General features: G+C 40.7%; 1 long non-coding RNA gene across 1 annotated transcript; it reads left to right on the top strand.

Moving 5' to 3' along the window:
- The first annotated feature begins 9,552 nt into the window (after nucleotides 1-9,552).
- Nucleotides 9,553-10,977, top strand: LOC111840164 (uncharacterized). The gene is made up of 2 exons (XR_002837316.2): nucleotides 9,553-10,097; nucleotides 10,841-10,977. It is a non-coding gene; the product is annotated as an uncharacterized lncRNA (long non-coding RNA).
- The last annotated feature ends 16,108 nt before the right edge of the window (nucleotides 10,978-27,085 follow it).

Raw genomic sequence — 27,085 nt, 5'->3', positions numbered from 1 at the left:
TCTTTGGTTTCTTTAGAACAGGTCTAATAACAGCTAGTTTAACACTGTAAAATTATAATTAATAATTTTTGAATTATAAATTATCAATTTTGGAACATATCCAAACCTAAAGATTGTGGAAGTAGGTTGAGAACCATTGTTGTAGTTAATTAGTTGTCATGACCTGCTCATACGATCCTTCCGTGATCCCCTCGTTACCTCGTGTGAATTCTTGATTGTTCTCAGCTGTTCTGCATTTCCGTCCCTTAGTCATGTGTATTTAAGTCCACATCAGAGTTTGTATCCCCAGTTCCATCATTGTAGTGTTATGCGCTTTTTCCCTGTATGCCTTTCCGTTCGCCCATTAAATCCCTTTTTGACCCAGCCTTTGTCCCTTGCCTGCTTCCCCGGTCTGAGCTCAGCGGATCGTAACATGAGGCTATGGAACATCTGATACTGTACTTTGGAGCCTGGGCTGAAGGGAGGCTATACTGTATTTCAAACATTAACAAGAAATTATCTGGAAGCAGAGGATTCTGAGGGATAATAGATACGTGTTCCACCAGGATACCATGGCTATAAGAATCAAATCCAGGATATGGTTACAGGCATGAGTAGGCCCAATTACATTCTGACATACACCTACAGAGTCAAGAATAGCAGCAAATGTTGTTGTTAAACGATCACTGTCATTCTCCATGTGAATATTAAAATCACTAACAATCATGGCTTTGTCAGTAGTGACCACCAGGTTTGTTAAAGAAGTCCTTAAGAAAATTACTGTATAGACCAGGCGGTCTATACACAATAACAATGATTGGAGGTGAAGAACTACAAGGAGTTGAGCCAGCAAGACTAAGAACAAGAATTTCAAATGTGCTACAGCTATATGTGTCTCAGACACTCCTAGGTTAGACGAAAATATTGCAGCAACACCACTATCTTTGCCATTTGGTTGAGGGTTATGCTTAGAACTAATCAGCTGGAGTAGATTCATTTAGTGCCATGAATTCATTCAGTTTAAGGCATAAGGCACCAAGACTAAAATTACTAATTTCATTTATTAGTAGCACCTTAGGAGCCAGGGATCTTACATTCAAAAGTACAAGTTTTAGCCTCGCATTACACCTATTATGTAATAATGGATTTGGTTAATTTTTTATTAAGTTATTATGATATACACTATGGTGGAATAGACCTCTATGATTAAAAGTGCAGGGAACAGACATAGTCTTTGTAACATGAACCCTAGGTGATGATCTGAGCAATTACCAGGGGGTCAGTTATGCCGGTTTGCCTGCCGCCTAGACTTGGCTCTGGCTCTGGCCTCGAGACTATGAGCTATGCTTTTGGACAGGAGATCGATGCAGAATGAGACTGAGTGGGGAGAACCTGTTGGAAACGCAAATGTGTGAATGGTGCCAGTGTAAGTTAGATTTGAATTTACAACTATGCCGCCGGGTTGTCACCCACTCCCCCTGCTGACTGCCTACCTATCGCGGACATATTCGGCGCTGCCAACACTCCCCTGAATGTCTCGTAACATCTGGATACATCCTTCTAACTGTGCGATCTTCTCCTTCAGCCTAGCAACTGACATCTCTCGTAGACAACCATACCACTAATGACGGGAGAAGGATAACTAAACATATTTCACTCAAAACACGGAACAGGAGCAAAGGTGATAAACTCCCATGAAGTGGGGCTTGGAAGGTAAAGTCCTTGAAAATCCTCGAAAGTTGATGGTGTACTAACAACTTGTTATACACAGATTATATAAATTCTCACTATTTAGCTGTGAATTTTATTAAAGCTGATAAAATTATATATTTTAAAGGTTTGTAGAGCTTAGCTTGCTTAGCTGCTACATGTTAGTACTAAATAAACTGTGTTGATTGCAAAACAAGGGGGCTGGACACAAAGGAACACAATGAGATATTCTTTCTCCTGAACCTAGGCTTAGACTTCAAGCTGTTCTTTCCCTGGAAATGATTTTCCCTTGGAGTTTAACACCCTTACCCAGGACAGGCCAGTGCAGAGTCCTTCCCTGATGTGGACTCCTGTGGGAGCAGTCATCCCCTGCAGCTTTCAGGTCAATGTGGAGAGATCAGTGTGCTGGAGGCTGGCTCCCCATTTCAACCAAACAGGCCGATAAATCACTCAGCCATGCTGCCACGGCTTCCTCCAAAGGGCACCCCTGTGACTCCCAAAAACAGCCCATGCATGTACAAAAAGTGCTTTAATTTCCTGAATGGATGCTGATTGCAGGTCTGCTTCCACTCCATGAAAACAGAGCAGAGAATGAAAGTCCTTTTCATAAGTCATTAGGGTGTTAAGGTGCACACACCCTTACCAGGGTTGGGAGGGAAACTGATGTAAAATCTCCTTTTCAGGCTCATTAGTTTCTCTGAGCGGTTATAAAAAAAAGCAGAGTAACCATGAATATCTGACATTGCTAGGGTCCAGGGCGAGGTGAAGTTCACACTGCTCCTTTTGGCCAAGCTTGCTAGTCATCAATTGTGACTTGATCTTGATTGGTCAAGTTTTTCCTTTGGCCAGGATCAAACTGCACAGCTAATGATGCACTGAAACATACATTTAGAGACCAGACTCAAGACTCAACACATCAGTTTCAGTCTATAGTGTGCTTCTAACACTTCATAATACTGATCTATAACAGCAAATAATTCATTAATTAAATAAAACAAATCTTCTAAATAAGTTTTAATTAATATTTTTTCAACAAACGGTATGGAATTCATCAAACACTATCAGAACAACTTTTGCAAAGTCACCTTCACAAACAGCTGGTAAACAAGAGCCTGCAGTCTAAATCATGACAAATTGCTGCCACAAACACTGTTTTTTTTTTGTCCAAAGGATGGCTGATGATCCTATGATATTAACTTTGCATTTTGCGTGACCTGCATTCTCAAACATTCCCTAACATGCAGAGCTGTGCCCGGCCATCAGTGTTTGCTTTGGGATCAGTGGAGCAAAACAAGAAAGTGACTGGTTATAAAGTGACAGTGATCACCACAGCACACAGCCTCTGATGAAGGACACAATCTTTGACTGGCAGTTACACTGTCACTTTGAGCTGAAGGTCAGAGCTAATAGAGTATAACTACCAGGTCTATCCTTTAAATCTAAAAGTATCAGAATGCTACTTTTAAGCAGCTAATAATATTTTTTTATCTTAAAAGAGCATTTATTTCTAAATGAGCATAGTTACTTTGTGAAAGCTTCTGGTACAGTTACGGTTCGAATTATTAGCCCCCACTAATTAAATCACACAAAACCCTTAATATTTCCATGGAAATTATCATAACAAAAGCTGTTAATACTTGTATTGCTTCCAAAAGAACAAAGACAAAATCTCCACAAAGTTTGATTAAGATTCTATTGATGTGCTGAATTTTAACAAGAAAACTGAAAAATGACGAGGCCAAAATTATTAGCACCCCCCCCTGTTTTTTTTCTCTTTCAAGACAAACCTGACCATTCAATTAACTTTCACACCAATCAAACAGTAATCAAACAGCATTGAACTTTACATAAGGAACTCTGGTTAACAGGGCCAGTGGCAATTGGACTACTCTGACACTTTTGGTAAGAAGGAATTTCATCATGGTAAAAAAAAAAAGCAATTAGTCTGGACCTCAGAAAGAGGATAGTAGATGCTCTTCGTGAGGGTGAAAGCTACACTGCCATTTCCAAACGTTGTTCTGTATAGAACAGCTGTATGATGCATCATTGCAAAGCACCAGGAGGCAAAATCTGTTGCAAACAAACCTGGACATGGCCAAAAGCACAAGATTTCAAAAACTTTAGAGAGAAAAATAATCAGAGATGTCAACAAAGATCCCTACGTCTCTGCCAAGGTGATTGTTGCTGAGCTGGCCTCTTCTGGAGTTGATGTATCAAGGAAGACAGTTGTGAGAGCTCTTCATCATGGAGGACTTCGAGGTCACTGTCCAAGGAAAACTCCATTGCTGAAACAATGGCACATCAATGCTCGACTGAGGTTTGCCCATGAACATTTGAAACATAGTAATGAGACTAAACTTGAGCTGTTTGGACACAAGGATGTTGCTTTTGTTTGGAGAAGGAAGGGAGAGGCCTTCAACCCTAAAAACACAGCTCCCACTGTTAAACTTGGTGGTGGGGGCATCATGTTGTAGAGCTGTTGTGCTGCTTCAGGCACTAGGAAACTCATTCGTGTTCATGGGGTCATGAAAAAAGAGCAGTATGTTGACACATTGAAGAATAATTTAAAGAAATCTGCTGCAAGTCTTGCTTTTGGTCGGCGCTGGGTCTTTCAGCAAGATAATGACCCAAAGCATACCTACAAGTCAGTCACAAACTTTTTGAAGGACATCAAAATCAGGGTCCTGGAGTGGCCCTCACAGAGCCCAGATCTCAATCCCATTGAAAGGTCAATGTCCATGCTAGAAACCCATGCAATCTGGATGAGCTGGAATGATTTGCATGGAAGAGTGAGCTCGTATACTGTACCTCAAGAGACATGTGCTAACCTAGTTAAGAACTACAGATAGAGGTTGTTGTCAGTTGTAAGACAGAGAGGCCACACTATTGGCTGTAAAATGTCAGGGGGGATAATAATTATTTACAGTTTTCTTGTTAAAATTCAGCACATCAATCTCATCAAACTTTGTTCTTTTGAAAGCAATGCAAGTATTAACAGTTTTTGTTATGGTCATTTCCACGGAAATGTTAAGGGTTTTGTGTGATTTCATTGGGGGGCTAATGATTCTGACTTTAACTGTAACTATGTTCAGTTGCTTAATTAAACATTACACATTGTGGCTAATGAACTTATAACCATGCTGTACTGGTGTTTGAAAACCACAGCTGGTCTACCTCTGTAGCTCTTATACAGTTGATGATTCAGCCTAGAGGTCCAATTTGTGGTACCCTGGTCCCCTGGCCCCTGGGCTGGCCCTATGCCCTCCACTCAATCTAGAGTAACCCACCTCTCAAGTTGCTAAGTGAGATGAATGAGCGTGATTGTGCCTTTCAGCAAGAATGTAGCCTTGTCCGCAAAAACAAAAGGCTTCACACCTTCCCAGGGTGCTGTCTGTGTCAACCTAGCCCTCTCATTGTAATTGCCTAAATGATACTTCAAACACATATATAGGGTGACCAGATAATCCATGTCATCCTGATCACTTTGAGCTAGGACAGGATTTGTAACCTACCATTTCAATTAAAAGGACCTGGATTTCACTTAACCACTGAGTTCTTGTTGCGTGCTGATTGGTCAGTCTCCTATAATAATCATGCACGTGACACTAATGTTAATGTGAATCAGCTGGATGAATCTTTCAGTCAAGGAAACAAACCAGTCAAAGCACAAGAAGAACTTAACAGTTTAGCCAAGCGCAGGAGCCTTTCGGTTTTAAGGTGGTTTGTAAAACCTGAAGTAGCTCAAGGTGTCCAGGATGATGGATTATCTGGTCACCCTAACTTATACTCACTGCACACACACAGGCCAAGCTAATGAGGAGTAGCATGAATAAACAATGAAGCCACTGATTGACTTTATTATTACAACCAGACAACTCAACTAAAGGTGTTCCTGAGAGCTTGCAAAGGTGACAGACAGAATTTGTAAAATGAATGCATTATATGCACTTCCATTGAACCCAAGTTATCCAACTAATGCAATTACAAAATGATCAGACAGAGAGATAATCTTCATATGCTCACGTTCTGCAAGGAAAAAGCCAGGTAATTCAACATGGCACAATGGCTTTAATTAAACTTAGAGTGTAAAAAGGACAGTCAAAGAGGATTGGAATACATTTACATTGTCACATTACTACGAGCTGAATAAGTGAATTAACTATCTTGCAGAAATTAAGGTATCACTGTCCAACTTTCATAAATCATATGAAAGCAAGGGCATTTCATATTCACTGGCAATTCAAAGTGCTTTACCTTGCAACTCATTAAGCAAAAAGCATTGCATAAACAAAAGAAAATATATTGCTAAATGTTGTAGGTAATTAGCCATAGCATATAGTGAATTATTATTAATCATTAATTTTCCATAGCTGCTTGTCCTTTGCAGGGTCTTGAGGGTCCAGAGCCTATCCCAGAAACAAAGGGAGCAATGCAGGGAATAACCCAGGATGGGGCACTAGTGGATTATTAATAATATTTTTTTCTGCTGCTTGACCACTTGTACAAGCATAAGTATATAGGAATTGCTTAATTTCAAATATACCATCCTCTGACACATACATGGGTGAGAGAAAAACCTGGGGTCAGGGCACAGGGTCAGCCATTTATCCAATGACCTACTGCAGGATGTGGGGTTAAGTGCCTTATTGAAGTATAATGTGTCATCACAAAGGGTATTTAGCATTAGCATAAAAAAAGATTATTATGGTATAGTCACAAAGTGTTAGCATATTGTAGATCATTGGAATATAAGCTCTTTTTAGGATGTAACCTACAATGAATTATTAGTGTATAATATCCAGAAGTGACATTAACATACAAGGGATATTGATTTATAACATACAGTGATTTATCAGTGTGTAACATAGTGTTTTTTTATTTTATAATGTACCAGTTTTTAATAAAATTGTCACAGTGGGTTTCAGCATATGACAAACAATGAATAAAAGTGATATAATGGTACACAAAATTCATGGTTGGGTACAGACCTCTGTTTTGGGTTCACGGTTTGGTAAAGTTTTGGTATAGCAGGGACAACAGATTATGTTTTGAAAATATTCATTATAAAACATGCAAACACAATTAGGAACAGTTTGTAGCACTGGTGGGGCGTGTGGCAGTTGTAAATAGCCCCTTTTGTGTTGTTGTTGTTAATGTTAATGGTTACATTTCCTTATTGTTGCGCGTGTGTTTGCCCGTGTATTGTGTGTACCAGGTCCGACCCCCATGTGTATTTAGCTTACATAAATCTCCCACCGTGTATGCATCTTACAGTTTGGCATCTGACAACCTTGTGTTTCCTATGTGTAATTGGTTCGGTACTCGTTGGGTGCCTTTTCAGGACTGCCAATAAAGAGCGTGTTCTCCCTGGCAAGCGAGTCTCCGTGTCTCTCTTTGCTCCCGCAATGCCTCAGTCCACCCGATGCCACAAGTTGTAAACCTAGGGCAATATGTCAGTTGATGTGTCTGATTAACAAAACCAGAGATGCTTATTTGCACATTGTAAAAATAAATATATAAAACAAATTAACATCATCATAACAAACATAATGTACTACTCGTGTGTTTTCTAATACTGGATGTTGTTGTCTCAAATGAGAGCTGACAGTCTTGGACTTATCTTCTGCTTCCTCTCTAATGCTGATAATTTATTGGGAAGCCAAAGAATTCCCAACTGCTGATTATGACCAATTGTAATCAGCATGAGCCTTAACCAACTCATAGCCACAATTAGTATGTTTTCTCTGTTAATTGTGAATTTAGATTTTGCCTGTGTCAATAAATGTATTAATTTGTTTCATTTTGCCTACTGAAACTGAAGATGATGTACTGAATGATACACAATGGATGCATGTACCATTACAGTCTTAAATGATAAACATACAGTAGGACAGAATCGGTAAATAGCATGTATAGTAAATTTAGTTATTAGTATGTGTTATCAGGTTAGAGGTAGACCTTTCTCAATTTATAATATAATACAATTGGCTAGGCCAATAAAATCTACTGTTGGGTTATCAGATCAGAGGTAGACCTGTCCCCAGATTATAGGATCAGGGGTAGGCAGATAAGAGCTACTTTTGGCTTATCAGGTCAGAGGAAGAGTTGCTAGAGCTGCCCCCGAGGTAATAGGATCAGGGATAGGCCAATAAGTGCTCCTTATGCCACCTTGCTCCTTATGCGTCCTCTTTCTTATGCTTATGCCTCCCATCGATACAGCTACTAGATAGTGATATTTGTCTTTATACTGTATATGTCAAAAATCTCAAAGGAAAAACAGCTATATTTAAACATTTCAGCTTTTGATGGCTATATTTATCCATATCAGGTAACATGTAAAACATTTAAATTATATATTAAGCTATTGGGTTATTTCTAGCTGCAGTATCTTTCAACAGCAGGAAGTTCAGACATACACCCACCATTGCTCTATAGCTTCTCCCCTTCACCCTGCCTACATTTCCCAGGTGACTCAGGGCTCAGGCAGCCATATGGAAGTCTCCTACATCACATTACTTGTTCACCTCACTGCTTCCTGCATCATACTGGGAAGGGAGTGACATGAGCATGCATTTCCCACACGCGCCTGATGGCATGGCATTCAGTGTGAAATGTGCAGGCTGGGAAGGGGTGCTGCTCTTGGCATGCCTTTACTCTCTTTGGGGGGGGGGGGGAGGGGCGGGCAGGTGCATTCTGCCAGGATAGCTATTTTTGGGCAGTACTCACACAGCCATCATCCTGGTCCCATGGCTTCCATTGCAGACTCTCCTGCACTGCGGCAGCATAGTGCCCCCAGGGATCACAGGCCTGTTAGGGTTCAGACTCATGCCAGGATCCTATGGGGACCAGCTTCTCTCGGTGTTTTAGCCCTGGACCAGACTGCAGCAGGGGCTGAACCATAAGTAAATTCAACATCTTGAACATTGGTCTGGTGGAGTTGATTGCAGCGAGGCCAGGCCAGCCTGATCCAATCAAAGCTGTTTCTGATCATGTCCCTGTCATAGACTAAAGCAGTCCACACTGATGTTCCAGCACCTGCTTCAGAATCTCCATGCTGCCACCTGAGATAACAGTATGTGGGTGTGCTGTTTGGGCACAGTGGCAAATTATAATCACTGCAGCTCCTGACAGGTTGCGTGTCGTACATGACATTTAGTGAGTGGGACCATCCAGGTTAGGGGTCTGCTGTTTCTCCAAGGCGTAGCTGGGGATCATGGTGTTAAAGTTCTGCAGCAGGTGAAAAAACAGGTTAAAACAAAACTATTCACCTTATCTTCTGCTAGATTAAATATAAAGTTTTTTGGATTAACCTCCCAGGCACTTTGAGGGTGGGTAAAAGTCATGAGTGCACAGTGTTTACATAAGTGGCCACTTTTTTTAGGCCATCCCAGCATCCTCCTCATTGACTGTGGGCTCTAAATGCATGAGTGTGTTAGAGTCTCATACATCCCAGCATCCTCTCTGATTGGTACCCTTATGAAAACACAGCATGGTTCAGATAAGGCTATCAAGCATTTTTCTTATTTCCATTATATGTGACGACACATGATTTTTTAATATATGTTCACTACAAGTCAGTGTTTTTTCTTGTATGATTATGGCCACATTCAAACCAAAAAAACACATCTGTTTTGAGTGCACGTGATAACATATGGCTCTATAGGAAATACATGTTTATTGCATATTATTTCTTAATCAAATTTTATATTGTTTCTATGCTATTCTAAACATGTATGATCTCTTCACTCATTTGAGTTAATTAGACATAAGAAAACAGTGAGATTAACTGATCTCTGTTATGTTCTCAGAACACAAAGTGAATGCATCATTTTTAATACTAATGCGCTGTTTGGTTAAGTTTGATACAAGCTGATTCATGGAAACGCTTTTGTTTTTGCCAGGCGAATCATGCTGTTTTTCGGCGTTAGCGCACTAGGCCATGGTGGCTAATTTGTTAGCGATGCTTGTTGCAGACCTCATAGTTGGTGTAAAATGGACTAGTTTTTGCTTTGAACTGTTCATGTTACGTCCTGGAGCCTTTTAATCAAGATTACAAGGTGTTGTTTTCGTCAACGAACCTTTTTGACGTGACGGAGACGAGACGAGACGCAATGTAAATGCTGGTCATGTGACGATAACTATAACGAAATATATCGTGTAATATTGTTGACGAATAAAAACGAGACTAAATTTGGTTTACAAAAATTTCGTTGACGAAAACAAGACGAGACGTTATTTCCTCTCGTTTAATCGCGTTATTATTATTATGCAGTATTTCTGTTTCCTAGCTGTGTCTCCCATTCGGGCACACAGATGGCGGAGAAATGCGGCTACAAAATATCGGGAAAAAACACCACAAACCTTAAAACCTTAAAAGACATCCCAAGCCATTCCACAATGACATTGAGGTAAGTAAAGATATTAATGTAACGTTACTTTCTATTTTAGAAAGCTCATGCCAACTGTGGTTAACATGTTATCGTTAGCAATAGATGTTATCATGCTAGCTTTGGGCATTTTGGAGAAAATTATATTTCATAAGCATGGACACTTGGCGATCTGTACAAAACATCTTTCTGATAAGATGTTTGATAAGAATACGTGGGTAAAGGGAACACTTTGAAGCTATGTAGGCATTTTAGCAAGCTAAAGCTAAGTAGCAAACGGAGAATGACAGCTCAGTTGTCTTGAATCCTGGCGATCTAAACTTTAAAGCTTCCTTTACTGCATGACTAGATATATGTCGAAAGGGGTAGTGTTTGAAACATTGAAAGAGCGTTTTTCAAAACATCGTCATCGTGCGTGCACGGGTCTGGCTTGCCAGGCTAGTTACCATCCACGTATTAATACAGGTAGGCTCTGGTTACAGCTCATGTAAATACCTGCTAATTGTGGAATAATGTTCTTGTGGAAAGGATGTTCGTGAATGATTCAGAGCATGATTCATTTTGATTGGCATCCCTTATGGTCTTGTGAGGCCTATTTTTTCTGTTAAACAATTGTAGCTGAAAATAAACAGCCAAATTACAACCAATAGTTTCAGTCAGAGGGCAAAATAGGCCTAATAGCAAGGATTTATGCTACTTATTTACAACAGTTAGATTTTCCAGAGGCTGCATCTGTCCTGACATTGTATCTATTCCTGTGCTAGATTCCAGAAACAGCTTCAGTGAAGCAAGTCCCGCGCAAGAAGATGGACATTATTTTATTTATTTATTTCATTTAAATTTGTGTGTACTTCTAAGTTCAAACATGTTTGGTTGGCAAAATAAATGTTATAAATTCAAATCAGAGCGTCATCCGTGTCTGGAATGGATGTAGAGTATTCTTGAGTCTATAAGGTAACAATAATATAATAATAAGAACCTTGTTTTAATTGTGAAATGTATTTGACTAAAAGAAAATTTAGTTTTTGTCTATTCTACTGGGTATTTGTACTATATTGACTAGGTAAAATAGAATTGCATCACTAAAATAAGAGACTAAAATACAATTTTCATTGACTAAAACTAGACTAAAATGTCATCAGTTTTCATTGACTAAACCGAGACTAAAATGTCATCAGTTTTTGTTGACTAAAACTAGACTAAAATAGTCATGGATAATTCTGACTAAAATATGACTAAAATGCTTAGACTTTTAGTCGACTGAAACTTGACTAGACTAAAATGAGTATGGACATGACTAAGACTAATAATGACTAAAATGACAGCTTGACGCAAAGACTAGACTAAAACTAAAATTAAGACAGGCCGCCAAAAACAACTATAATTACAACTGCCGTGAATGATTTTCGTCATTGTTGTTCGTTCAAATAATTACATTAAGTGCAATATTTGAAAAGTTGGTCAGGAACCCCTCTCACACAGGCATTGTGCATCAGTATCCTCTCTGGTTTTGGGCACTGCATACAGGGTGTGTCACAGTTTTATACATCCCAACATCCTCTCTGATTGTGGGCACTGCATGTAGAGTGTGTTACCGTCGCATATATTCCAGCATCCTCTCTGGTTGTGTTACATAATTCACTTAGGAAACAAAAATGGCTATTTTAATGTATTTTATTACATTACGTGGGTAATACACAATCAATATGGTATATTGAAGATTAATATAAAATACTATAGTTACAGCTGCAGCTCCCATCATGCTTTCATAGGTGTAAACCAGTGTTTCAAGTTACTGAAAATTGTAAGTTACAGTAACTAGTTACTTCATTCAGAAGTAATTCAATGACTTTACCAATCATTGCATAAGAAAGTAATTAGTCATCAAATAAATGAACAAATGAATTGATTATTACATAGGCCAAAGTTAATGTGTGCTTCAGCGAGTGCATTTTTTTTCAATAACTTTGCTTTAATCAGTTCGGCATAACCGTTAGACCTACTGTTACTGCTTCTGTCAAATTGTCAATATTTAACATAATAAACGTATAACTTTTAATGAGATAAACAATTTGTGTGGTATATGGTTTTGAACAGTATGCCTACATGCAGGGTATATAGAACAAATCTACTCTACTGTGTGTGTGTGTATATATATACACTCACCTAAAGGATTATTAGGAAGACCTGTTCAATTTCTTATTCATGCAATTATCTAATCAACCAATCACATGGCAGTTGCTTCAATGCATTTAGGGGTGTGGTCCTGGTCAAGACAATCTCTTGAACTCCAAACTGAATGTCAGAATGGGAAAGAAAGGTGATTTAAGCAATTCTGTGCGTGGCATGGTTGTTGGTGCCAGACGGGCCGGTCTGAGTATTTCACAATCTGCTCAGTTACTGGGATTTTCACGCACAACCATTTCTAGGGTTTACAAAGAATGGTGTGCAAAGGGAAAAACATCCAGTATGCGGCAGTCCTGTGGGCGAAAATGCCTTGTTGATGCTAGAGGTCAGAGGAGAATGGGCCGACTGATTCAAGCTGATAGAAGAGCAACTTTGACTGAAATAACCACTCGTTACATCCGAGGTATGCAGCAAAGCATTTGTGAAGCCACAACACGCACAACCTTGAGGCGGATGGGCTACAACAGCAGAAGACCCCACCGGGTACCACTCATCTCCACTACAAATAGGAAAAAGAGGCTACAATTTGCACGAGCTCACCAAAATTGGACAGTTGAAGACTGGAAAAATGTTGCCTGGTCTGATGAGTCTCGATTTCTGTTGAGACATTCAAATAGTCAGAATTTGGCGTAAACAGAATGAAAACATGGATCCATCATGCCTTGTTACCACTGTGCAGGCTGGTGGTGTAATGGTGTGGGGGATGTTTTCTTGGCACACTTTAGGCCCCTTAGTGCCAATTGGGCATCGTTTAAATGCCACGGCCTACCTGAGCATTGTTTCTGACCATGTCCATCCCTTTATGACCACCATGTACCCATCCTCTGATGGCTACTTCCAGCAGGAAAATGCACCATGTCACAAAGCTCAAATCATTTCAAATTGGTTTCTTGAACATGACAATGAGTTCACTGTACTACAATGGCCCCCAGTCACCAGATCTCAACCCAATAGAGCATCTTTGGGATGTGGTGGAACGGGAGCTTCGTGCCCTGGATGTGCATCCCTCAAATCTCCATCAACTGCAAGATGCTATCCTATGAATATAGGCCAACATTTCTAAAGAATGCTTTCAGCACCTTGTTGAATCAATGCCACGTAGAATTAAGGCAGTTCTGAAGGCGAAAGGGGGTCAAACACCATATTAGTATGGTGTTCCTAATAATCCTTTAGGTGAGTGTATATGGGACTCCATACGCGTCCTCATGAGGCATGCTGGGACATGCAGATGTTGCTGGCGCTACAGTATTATAGCATATTTGAATTATGCATAGTTCAGTAATTTCATTTGTACAATACTGTAATTTGAAGCGTTTTGTACTGTATTTTGAGAGTCAATAAAATTCTGTAAATAGTGACGCTGTAATGGATCCGGGTGGCTCGGGTGCGAGAACGAGGCATAGTGCACAAAAAAGGGTGGATGACCCACTGGCAGCTTCCAGGAACAAAAAATGGGGTTTATTAAATAAACAGAAAACACTACAAACACAAAAAAACCAAAAAGGACCACGAGGGGTCAAAAGCCAAAGGGAATAAACTAAGACTACAAATCACAAATAAACATAAACTGGGCAGGTAAACATAAGACAGATCTATCTTCAAAACCGTAAGACAATCAACAACAATCAACAAACCACTAGGGAACAGAACAGATACAGGGACTTTAATACAGAAACCAAAACTGGGTAATAAGACTAACACAGGACAGGTGAGACTAATTAACAGAGACCAGGAAAACAGGGCACAGGTGAAACTAATAAACTCAGGAGGAAAACAAGGAAACTAAGAACTAAAGAAACTGAAATGAAACACTAGGGAGCAAAATCAGAGGAGGTGGGATTCAAATGCAGGACAGAAAAGTTCAGACAACTGGACACTTAACACATTGAGCCATATGACCAGCCAGGTAACAAGGGAGAACAAAGACTAAGATAAAGAACGGGATGACCAGCAACGCCTGCTGGCCAAACGGGGAAGGGACACAGTAGGACCACAGGGGCTGACCCTGACAGACGCTGTCCATTCTGTTACGTTATATTTATGCAATAAATATACAAATGTGAATTAGATGGTTATCTGCATGAGATATAAAGAAAAAGGAAAAAAATCGGTTATAATGATCATCCGCGTACAGCAGTCAGTTTCACCCAGACAGATGTGATCATTATAAGCGGATTCCACTGTATTAACAAACACTAAGGGTTGACTAGCACAAGAAAAAACTAGGAACATAAGCAGACACAGAATAGAATTAAACAGGGCACAAGCATGGGAAATCTTCGTCAGGGGAACCAATAAACCAATAAACACTGAATAAGACTCTAAACCAAGACCAAGACACTACCAAGACCAGAGGGTATCGAGACCAAGACTAAGACCAAGACAGGCCAAGTCAAGACCAAGACAAAGTCGAGACGAGACCAAGACCGAGACAGAAAAAAAAGACTTAACTTTTGTGTGCTGTTTGAGGACTGAAATGACGGATACTGACTGGTCCCAAAGTCATCTGACAAAACAGCTAACACCTCCAACAACTGTCTAAAGAATGGGAAATATGTAACTGATTTCAATTTCACTTAATTTGTAGATGAAATAGTAACATCAAATTGAAGATACACAATTATAAACTTGAAATTGCATCATGTCCCATTGTAGTAGTACTAGCCAAATGACACTGTATGATATCAACTTCCCTGAAATGGATTAGGCCTGTTAAGTCAACACAACATGATATGCAGATGTTATTTAAAAGTCAATGGTCACATTTATTTAGTCAAACAACACCATTTTAAGTAAAATACTGTAATCAAACAATATAAAGACATGTACACATCACATGACTCAAATGCAAACTACAAATACTATATACCAATACAAACTGCACATCAAAATGTGCATTAATAAGAATAAGGACAAGTGCTTAAAAGATTCTGACATCTTGATGTCTGCAGTGGCATGTGATTACAACACACTGCCAATGATATCAAGCCTGTTCTTCAGTAGGGCAAGAACAATAGAACACAGACATTATGGACAAATAACAGATTGATAAACTAATACAGTTAGATGAAATACTTAAAAATAGAGAGAAAGAGAAAGAATGAGAGCATCACTCTTAATAGGCATATTTTCAGAGAGGAGGGAGAGAAAACAGTTCACATTTTTAAATAGTGGTTGATTGCATGACCGCAGAATTCGCTGACATTTTTTCAGTAACTTACTGACTATGCCTACTGCTCACTGTGATGCTGGATCTAACGTTTAACTAGCACTACACTTATTTTGCGTGTATAATGCATATTTTGACTGTATGAGCGCCAATTTCTGAATCACAAGAAAATGCATGTATGTCATTGATTAGTTGCATTTGAAGGGCGCAAAAGGCGAAATAATAATAATGTTGCATTATCGAACGTTACGTTGTGTGTCATGGATACTTTTCGCTCCAAATCTCCCGACCACTATGTCAAGCAAGACCAAGACAACGAGACCAAGACCAAAGACCGTCGAGACTGTAACAAGACCAAGACCACGTAAAAGTGGTCTCGAGACCGGTCTCGAGACATCCAACTTCACCATATGCTCAGTTAGCTCCCTTTAACCAATCCATGCCTGTCTTATTGAGCGCTAACTGCACATCAAATGGCAGCAAACAAAAATCTCTTTTCTGCAAAGTTTAAATGACACATTCAGTCTCTTTTTCTGCTGTATTCATCTGAGCAGTAGTAGACCAATAACTCTTTACTTGCCCCTCCCACTGCCAAGTTACTCAAACCTGTCACTCTCCAAATTTGATGTCCTCCAAGTAATGCAGAGGCAATAGGCCAGCTGGAAAGATGTACTCGCAGTGGTTTGCTAATAAGGGCTTCTTAAGGTGTCTGGTTTATTGAAGAACAGCCATTATTAATCTGCCAACCGACTGCAATCCTCACATTCCCGTCTGTCACTCACTGGCTCTGCATCTGGCTAAAAAAGGGATAGATTCATTGAAATGCTCATTTACTGCTCTTACAAACAGCAGCAATGCCTGGCCTTTCACATTACAAACAGAAGCTAAGCTAAAATCATGATGAATGTCAATCCCTTCATCTTTATTATACATCCTAGTATCAGATATTCCTAACTGCTACAGGCATGGATTATGCATGCAGTCTCGTGCAGTGCATACCAGAATCAATGAGGAATGAGGACAATTATGTTACCACCAATAGGATGTTTGTGTCCGTTTGTCAATGGCTGTCAAACACACAGTACACACATACATGCACAGTTAAGGCAAGATAATGGTCACATACAGTCCTGTCAATTTACATTACCAGTCAAAAGTTTTTTCACACCTCAAATTTATTTCATAAACTCCAGATTTTTTATTCTTGTTAAGCATTGGAAAGCTGAGGGAACAACTATAAATGAAAATAAGCATCAAATAAAATGTTTCCTTTATAACATGGAAAGAGTATGTAACAATGCAAGTCTGACATCCTATTAACTGGTTGTGTGGTGATGGCATAGTCAAATTCTAGGCTGTCCTTTAAATTTATATGAACTCACTAACTGTTTCATACCACAAAACAGAGCACTGTTTAATGTTCTTTGTAGAAAGAATGACTCAAATTTTCTCTGCTACTATAACTGCTAGATGAGGTTACTTTGATGAATGAAAGATATGACATTTTCTTGCTGATAAAGGTACTCAAATGGTTAATATACTGTAAATTGATTTGTTAAGAAAGAATATTAAGTATATTTTAATAAATGTTAACAGAGTAACAGGCAAATGTAGAAAATCTCAGTGTGTGCAAAGACTTCTGACTGGTACTGTACTGTACAACTGCATGTGTGGTTAAATGTATAAAGAAATCAGTGAATGGAGTGTTGGAATAAATATAATATGTAATGTACAATACAATAAGTAAAATGAGTTATTTATAATGATGAGATATTGTGTTATAATAGGGAGATAATAGTGCGACTGAGTTTCCTGTTCACAAGAGTGATGGCTTGTGGGAAGAAGCTGTTCTTGTGCTGTTTGTGTCACAATGCGTGTAGCACGGACCGGGGAAACAGGTGAACGGAAGCAGGAATGGGGTTAAATAAAAGGGTTTCATGGGAGAATGCAAGGGCATTACAGGGGGAAACACGGCACTACACGACAATCCAACAATACAACGCACGACACTGCAATGACAGAACTAGGGAAACAAACTCTGACGTAGACTTAAATACACCGAACTAATACAGACAATTGGAAACAGCTGTAAAACACTGGGAATTGATAGGAGGTTAACGAAGGGGGTGTGGCACAGGAGGATCAGCACGATCGGGGTGTGACAGAACCCCCCCCCAAAGGCGCACACACCGGGCGTGCCCCAGGGGAGCAGAGGGACGGAACCGGGAACACAGGACCTGGAAAACAAAAGCAAAAACAAATCAACCGGGCACAGGGAACAAGACAGACACACAGAACAGACACAGAGACAGCAAGAGACAACAAACGACAAACCACGGGAAAAACAAAGAGGCACAGGGGCAACAACACAGAAGACGCAGGGGGAACACCAACGGGAGGAACAAAGGGGCCAGGAGCGAACGAAGGAGAAACAGGAGGACGAGGAGCAGATACAGGGGGCACAAAGGGACCGAAAGGCACAGAGGGACAGGGGACAAACAGAGGGGGCACAAAGGCAGGGGGCACGGAGGTGAAGGGCGGGGGAAACGGGGAGCCGAAGAGAACTCTGGCAGGCGAGGGGCCGAAGGGAACTCTGGCAGGCGAGGGGCGGAAGCCGCAGGGGCAGCAGGAGACAGCGAGGCCGGAGCCAGAGGGACCCTCAGCGAGCGCGGGGGGAGCAGGAGGAAACACCACAGGCGGCAAGGAGGAGGGCGGAGGGACTGACGGACGGGGCAAGGAGGGAGAGGAAGGGGACACAGGCGAAGGGGAGGAGGAAGCAACAGCCATCGGCCAAGGCGCAGGCGACCACCGAGCCGGAAATGGGGGACCTGCAGGCGATCGACGAAGCGCTGGAGGCGGGACTGCAGCCAGACGACGGGACACCGACAAGCATTGAGCCTTTTGTTGTAAAAATAGATTAAAAAAAAAATAGCATAAAAATACAATAATATAACCTCTTCTGAAATGAAACATCAGGCAAGTGCTTGCTGCAAAGAAAGATAACTGATAGCTACTTTGTTTTTTTTTTTGTTGATTCATTTTTACAATTGCACTTATCCTAGTATGGTCCCACGGATGTATCACTTGCTCTTGTTGAGAGGTGCTGTGTACATACTTCTCTCTATATCACATTTTATGCCAGTATTATCTTTTGTAAGTGTTTCCTAATTAGCAAAGTATACCACCCGCAGTTCAGATTGGGTCATCTTAAGCCAAACAGGTTTTGACCTGGCCAGTACTTGGATCAGAGACCAAACCTGGAAAGTTGAATTGCTGAGGGAAGAGGTATTGGTTGGCTAACAAGTTAGCCCATCCTGTTTTGTGTGTGGACCCCAATGCCTCAGTGCAGTGACAGAGATACTGTGACATAAAACCAAGGTCCTGATTCTCTGAGGTCATAAAAGATCCCTGGGTATCTTTTGAAACAGTAGTGGTGGTACCCTGATGCCCTGGCTAAATTGTCCACTGTGGACAATCTAGCCACTTGATCATCTCCTATACCTAATTTAGGTACTCTCTCCTGCCCCTTTACCACCCTAGCTACTGTGTGGTCAGTGTACTGGCACAGAATGTGCTGCTGTTGCATCATACAGGTGGGTCCTACATAGTGGTGGTGGTTCAAGTGGGTAATGTACCCTAATGCCAGTTTACTTTAGGGTAGTCTACTTCAGTGTTTCTCAGACCAGTCCTTGGGGACCCCCAGATGGTCCATGTTTTTGTTTCCTTCCAAGTCCCAATATACCAGTATCTCTCAAACTAGTCCTCAGGGACCCCCAAGGAGGGTTGGATGGGAACAAAAATGTGGACTCTATGGGGGGAGATGGGGGTGGGGGGTTCCCTGAGGACTGGTTTGAGAAATGCTGGTGTACATTATAGGTAGTGTGTCCTAATGACAGTGTATTCTAAGGGTAATAGGTGTAATACACTAGTATACCTCATGGGTATGAGTGTGTTCCCATATAGTGTAGTTACTCCAAGGGGGTTTCCTGTGTACTGTAATAGCAATAAACCCTCAGGATAAGATTTATGTGTAGTGTGTCCTAAATGCAGTGTACTTACTTTAAGGGTAATGTACAATAAAGAAAATGTACTACATGGGTTCTATGACCTAATGCAGTGTAACCAAGGGTATCGCACCCTTAGAACAGTATACTTCATGTGTACTATGGTGTAATGCTGTGTTCCCAAGGGCTATACTCCCTTAGGATAGTGTACTTCATGGGTACTGTGAACTAATGCTGGTGTACTCTGAACATATTTTATCCAAAATATAGTTTTACAGTACAGAATAATGTGATGCAATATAACACGTAATCAGGGAATCTAGCATCACCGAAGCAAAGTAAAAATGTCAGACTGAATGTACCTCACACCTGTCTGTCAGGCAGATTGCTCCATTCAGCACAATACTAAATTATTTTCTGATAGAACAGAGATTGGAGCAATCCAGGCATGATTTTCAAAGCACTGCACAGAATATGAAGAATGAATTAATGAGACGAAGAGAAAGGCAGGATCCAAGTGGACCACTCTGATACCAACAGCTGCAAGATTGTACAAGACATTGTGTAGCGGTTCTCTTCCGATACCCCGGCGAAAGAAGCAGACGTGCAGGCCCTCAGTTTCTTTTCTTTCCTTTAATGACATAAAACAATTTTCTGTCCGTCCCACGGCTCACATCGAGGAGGCAAACACTCCACTCTCTCTCGGTCCAGACAGACTAGAGCACATAACAACAAATAACAGAACAAGCTACACCCTAGTTATAAATTCAAATACGTACGTACCTTTAATGACATAAAACAATTTTCTGTCCGTCCCACGGTTCACATCGAGGAGGCAAACACTCCACTTATCCCACAAAAGGGGGAGCGAGGAAAATAAAATCAACACTTAAGAAAAATAATAACTTAAACTGCAGGATTTAGTTTATGGATACAAACGAAAATCATACAATATTACATTAATCACACATTAAAAGATCGGACTTGTAAGTGACAGCAACATGTAGTGATTACTCGGTTTTCCTCGCAGGAACGGAAAGAAATACACATTTACGAGTGGCCAGGATTACATACAGATATGCACATTTAACAGAAGTAATTATCATTAAATTAAACAACATAAATCTTGTTTTACAACTTTTTAAACTATTGACTGTCAAGCGTGCATACCTCTCTCTCGGTCCAGACAGACTAGAGAAAGGCGGCACACTCCCAAAGAATTTGGGAAGGGAGAGTCCAAAATTAATTACAAATAACAGAAAGAATTACTCCTCAGTTTACACTTCCCCCCCTAATAAAACCTATTTTAAATATGTTGAAACTAAAAATGTTCACTTAACTCAAAACAGCATGAAATAAAATGATAAAGAAAGCATTCCCCATTTTCTAAAGTGGTTTCTCCCTATCCTTACCGGGAAAATTCTACAAAAAAACCCCGCTAAACTGAAGGGTCAGAGTTGATGGGATTCTCTGACAGAAACCACGCCACAATTGTAGCAGGTATTCTGCAGCATCCTATTACCATGGCAGCATCCTATATTTCACATGTGTCAGTAAACACAGTAAACACAGAGCATGTGGCACACAAACAATGACCTAACCCCCACCACCATGCCACAACACTCAGGATCGGTACATGACAACTTTTCTTCTTTTACACTTATTTAGCTGAAGTGACAGATTTGTTTGTAAGATGGACAAAAATCTTACGTTCTCTAGAACTATACCATAATAGACCGGATTTGTACATTTTATATCTGTTTAGTTGCTGTGGCAGATTATTTTGTTCACATTGACTAATATGGTAGACAACCTCAAACCTTTGGTTTATATTCAAATGCAGGTTTGCTGATGTCATTAGGTTGATGTTCTTTATCAAAGCTACTAGAGCAATTCTTCTCCATCATAGAAGGATAGATTTATCTTTCCTCAATGAAAAGCCTATTGAGGCTTCCTTGAAACCTGCTGCAGCATCACTAGGTTTTCTTCCCCTGCTAAATGTTCCCATGCTGCATGGGGATGTAACCAGAGGTTTGTCAGCGCATTCATCGGCGGGCGTTTATCTGGGCTACTTCACCGGCCTTGGGGTCATTGGTGGAACGGTGATGGCCCTTCATCCTTGCAGGTCACCCTTAAAGAAACCCCCCCTCCTGCCCTCGCAAGGAGGAGCAGGGATCCTCAAAGGTTAGTGCTGTTGAATGATAGAAAGAATGTTCTGGAATGATGGGGTCATTAAATACCACACACAGTGAGAATTGGGCCAGAACACCTGCCTTTCTCTACAATGGAAACACTTACCAGGGTTCCCGCGGGGTCTTAAAAAGTCTTAAGAAGTCTAAAATTCAGAAAGTTAAATTTAAGGCCTTAAAATGTCTTAAAAATGCCGAGAATTTCATCCTAGGTCTTAAATTTAATTTACCCAAGTCTTAAAATTCTTACATCCGTTCTTACATCAGGTGCATGCTCAGCCACAACAGGAAGTGCAGGGGAATCAAGCGCTAACTTAGTTCTTGAGGCCAATGTGAACGGTATGTTGTTTTATTATTTTTATTACTGAATGATATAGTTACAAGTTTATTTCATGCCATACATTATTTTTTCTCTGATGACTGGAGTGATTTTTTTCAGTTAAAAGGCAACGACTAGCCAATTGGCTCACGTTATCTTATCATAAAATAAACACATTTCTACTTTTACAGAGCTTTTCATGGAGTTACCTTGTGAATGTCTTAGTTTCCAGCATATAGTTTTTAGTTGTTCGTGTGGTCTTGAGGAGAATGTTTCTCGGTCTCCTTATGGTAAGGCAAGGCAAGTTTTTATTATCATACACAGGGGTTATTTAATGTGCTTTATAAAAACAAGATTTTAAGAAGTTAACCCAAGACAGAAAAGCAAAATAGAGATGTAAAAAACTTATTTGAATAAAAATTGCTTAGAAAATCTAAAAAATCTGATTAAAAGTGCAGTATGTCCTGCCCCGCTCGTCCGCTCCTCCCGTGTGCCACGCCCCCTTGTTAACCCCGTGTGGAATCCCCGTGTTTATCAGCTGTTTCTAGCTGTTTTCTAGAGTTTGAGCAATGGCGAACTTAGCCGAAATAGTGTTTGTGCTAACCTTGCTGACAGGACTTCTTACATGTATACAGATAAATGTTGAATCACTCTCTCATTATGTTGATCAACACAGGCGTCGGAATGTGCGCCATGGTTTTCAACTTACCAGGACTGGCAATTAGGCTTCTGACTGGCTACATGGCAGTACGGTTAGAGTTATAATGCTGCCTGTTGGTTTGGCATACTCTTGACAGCGCATTTTAGCGGTTTCATGTGGACGGAAATATTTTAGAAGACTATGTTCGTGTGGACGGGGATTTTTTTTAAATCGGAGGAGGAAAATCACCGTTTAAAAAAATACCCATGTACGTGTGGACAAGGCATAAGTCTGCGCTAGGTATGTTTTCCCCAGTCCGGTCATTGACGTCCATCTTGCGCTTCTTCGATGTTCCTGTTTTGTCTCCCTTCTAATAAACCCTCCTTCACCCGATCTCACGGCACCTGTGCTGCTTCTCCGCCGAAAGGCGTGACTCAGTAAACGTACAGCTAAAAATCAGACAGAGGTTTTAAATTATATCACAATGTTTTTATTGGTTTCTTTTGTTTAGTTTTTTTAGGCTGGTATCTCTTATCTGAAAAAAATAAACATTTGATTCCTGATGTTGTGTCTAATGTTTTTTTTTTCCCATCCAGCTTTTATTAAACACAGTTTGGTACCTCATGGCATATGTAAAGTGTATTACGTATTACAGTTCTGATATATACGATTGTAGGGGAACCGTCCACTGGCCCAATGGCGGAATCCAATTGGACAGCCGAAGGCTTGAAATGCGTGTGGATCCTTCCGAGCGCTTCTGTAAAGTTACTTACCCGTTTTAGGTAAAGACCGAATTATATCTGACTCCAATTTAATTAAAGATCTTTATGGCAATTTTAGTCATGACATTTCTGTTATTTAGATTACTTCTGGGCTGTGCCTTCTATTGCTGAACTCCCACTAATCCCGGACGATGGGGCACATCGGATTCGCCTCGGCCGATAAGGCGATCCGTGGATCTGCTATGTAGGTTTAGAAGTTGGACAACCACTACAATGTAATACAATGCCAGCAATTGATACCCGTCATGACCCGGTGGCCGATAACGCCCCAGAGGCTTAGCTGACACTTGCCGAAACTGAGCTAGTGAGGGCCACAGAGGTTAAGCCGATGTCTGCCGTAACTCAGCGTGTGCACGCCTCAGAGGCTGGGCCGGATTTTGTGCCGTAACTCAGCGTGTGCACGCCTCAGAGGCTGGGCCAGTCTATTACCGTAACCCAGCATGTGCGCACCTCAGAGGCTGAGCCGGACTTTGTGCCGTAACTCAGCGTGTGCACGCCTCAGAGGCTGGGCCGGACGTTACCGTAACCCAGCGTGTGCGTACCTCAGAGGCAGAGCCGAACTTTGTGCCGTAACTCAGCGTGTGCGCGCCTCAGAGGCTGAGCCGGTATTCACCATAACTCAACTTGGGCAGCCGCATCAGGTCTCAGAGAAACGGGGTCGAGTCAGAGGTTGCAAGAGAGTGTTAGAATAACCCCAGTCTCTGAGGAACATGCAGAGGTTTAACAAAGTCAGACAGCCAAGAAGTAATCAAAACATAGTTTATTCACAATTAATATACAGTCATTGACAAAAGTCTTGTCACATAAGGACATAGTAACTTAAAAAGGCATATAACTTTATTTCTAATCAATCAATTGTTACAATGAATGGATCAATTTAATGCCAAGGGCTTTCACATTAATAACTGGGTGCAAAATGAAACAGTCAAAAAGTGTCCTTATGTTCACAGCTTGTTAAATCCATAACACCTGTTTTTGCAAGGACAAAAGTCTTGTCATGTCTTTTAATGATTCAACCAATCACAGATTAGAGGTTCACCTGTGACAAATATTGTAATTAACATAATCCCAGGTGTGTATGAAAAGAACACCAGACCTTCACTTGAAGTGCAACCTGACTTCTGACAACATGCCAAAGATTCAACCACAGACCAAGTCTGCTGCTGAGGTGGCAGACATCGTTAATGTATCCAAACGTCAAGTGGAGAGGATTAAAAAAAGATATGAAGAAACTGATTATGTTCATGACAAGCCCAGGTCAGGCAGACCCCGTAAGACAACTCTTTGAGAGGACCATTTGTTGCTTCGAAAGTCCAGGGCCAACCCTTTTTCAATTGCAGCAGAGCTACATCAGAACTGGTCACCAGAAACCGCTGTGTCTACAAGAACAGTTTCTCAAATTCTCGCACGCAGTCGTCTCCATGGCCAAATTAGTGCTCAGAAACCAGAATTAATGAGAACGCAACAAAAAAAGCATGTTTGCAGCAAGGATGGACAGTGGCAAAGTGGCAGAAGGTTGATTTTTCTGGCGAATCATCCATTGAACTACATACCAAATGCCGCAAATACTGCAGGAGACCTGTTGGAACCCGCATGAACTCAAAATTCACCCAGAAAACAGTCAAGTTTGGTGGAGGAAAAATCATGGTTTGGGGTTATATCCATGGGGGTGTTCGAGAGATCTGCAGAGTGGATGGCAACATCAACAGCCTGAAGTATCAAGATATTCTTGCTGCCCATTACATTCCAAACTATAAGAGAGGGCAAATTCTGCAGAAGGATGGCGCTCCTTCTCATACTTCCGCCTCCACATTGAAGTTCCTGGAACAGAAGAGGATTAAGGTGCTCCAGGATTGGCCAGCCCAGTCACCAGACATGAACATTATTGAGCATGTCTGGGGTAAGATGAAGGAGGAGGCTTGGAAGACGAAACCAAAGAATCTAGACGAACCCTGGGAGTCCTGCAAAACTGCTTTCTTTGCCATTCCAGATGACTTCATCAACAAGTTATTTCAGTCATTGCCAAGACGTATAGATGTGGTCCTCCAAGCTCATGGGAGTCATACACATTATTAATTTTTTTTCCAAGGCACCATGACTTTATGTTCTGATGTTATTGTAGCATGTTTGTGTATTCTAAATTAAGTATATGTATAATTTCTACATTATTTTTGTATATGACAAGACTTCACCTTTCTGTCCTAATTACATGACAAAACTCAATGAATGATGCAAAACTTTATTTTGGTATAATAAGCATAATCTAGAGGGCTTTGCCGTTTCTTATAAGCCATTTCTGATTCCAACTGATTAACTACATGTCAAGTTATTATTTGTTGTTCCTACAACTTGGTTAAGTGACAAGACTTTTGTCAGGCACTGTATATCACATCAATTTAATCAAATATAATATTGTGGCCACAATTCCTAAACTATATAATCCAATTAAAAGTATACAACAATTCCATACCTCAGCTGAGTGGACACATAGTAACTGCAGAAAATATCTGATTACAGATGAAGATTCATACAGCACTATGTGGGAGCTCTGATTACAGAGTGACTTCCCGTGCTACTCTGGAGCTCTTCCTTAAGTATTCCAAACCAAGTGACAGACTGTATCAAAGGTTGTGATTGATTATTTTAGGGCCTGCTCTGATCTTGTGTATGTGTCTTGGAGAACTGTTGATCTTATCAATTCTCAGACCCTCATCTAATCAAATTGCTTTAGGAGAAATGTGACAATTCCTTTGTTCTACCAGGTGATAAGATCCTCCACTTTGGTGGGTTTAGTCTTATTTTCTATATTTCTCTTATGTGAAAACATGCCGCTTTAAGGTTGAGAGCATTGTGCCCGTCGTACTGTGACCATTCAAACGAGACCAAACATGGGTGTATGTGTCCCTAATGTTAGTCTGGGGTAATACCTTCTGTATTGGTGTGAGTTAGCAAGTGTAGGATGCATCTGTGTCTTGACACAGCCAGGCCTTGTCGCTGGAATTTGACTGCGGGGTTCTGGCCGCCCAGTGGGGGTGAGGTGTCCCTTTTGATGTGGTGATCAGGTGATTTGGGTCCAGTCTTGTTGGAGCCGGTGAACCTTTGCTTCAGGACACTGGGTGGAGCATTACAGGCTTGCCAGAGCTCAGACCGACGGGGCCTGCAAGGCCTCCAGCCTTACACGATTATTAATAACACAGAATTGCAATTCTAGTTTATGTATATGGTCTTTCTATATCGCGGATTTTCACCTATCGCTGATGGGTCTGGAAGGTAACTTCCGTGATAGGCGGGGGATCACTATATATATTAAGGCTTAAACTGTAAAAAAAGTTTATGTGTATGGTCTTTCTGTATCGCGGATTTTCACCTATTGCTGATGGGTCTGGATCCCGCGCCTATCGCGGAAGTTACATTCCAGACCCATCAGCAATAGGTGAAAATCCGCGATATAGAAAGACCATATACATAAACTTTTTTATAGTTTAAGCCTTAAAATACCATTCCCACATGCTTTAAACACATGTGAACTTATTAAAACGGACTTTGTAATCACATATGATATGTGGATGTTGGGCTAAGGATATGAGTGACGTAAAATATGAGAATTTCTGGTATCATTCGAATGTTGCTAGTAAATCATCGTGTTGGTCTTAAATTTTACTCATAATGGTCTTAAAAGGTCTTAAAAAGGTCTTAAATTTAACTTACTGAAACCTGCA

The sequence above is a fragment of the Paramormyrops kingsleyae genome, chromosome 3 (assembly GCF_048594095.1).
Source record: "Paramormyrops kingsleyae isolate MSU_618 chromosome 3, PKINGS_0.4, whole genome shotgun sequence".
NCBI lineage: Eukaryota > Metazoa > Chordata > Actinopteri > Osteoglossiformes > Mormyridae > Paramormyrops > Paramormyrops kingsleyae.
The sequence above is the reverse complement of the archived record's forward strand: the minus strand, read 5'-3'. Positions and strand labels throughout refer to the sequence as shown.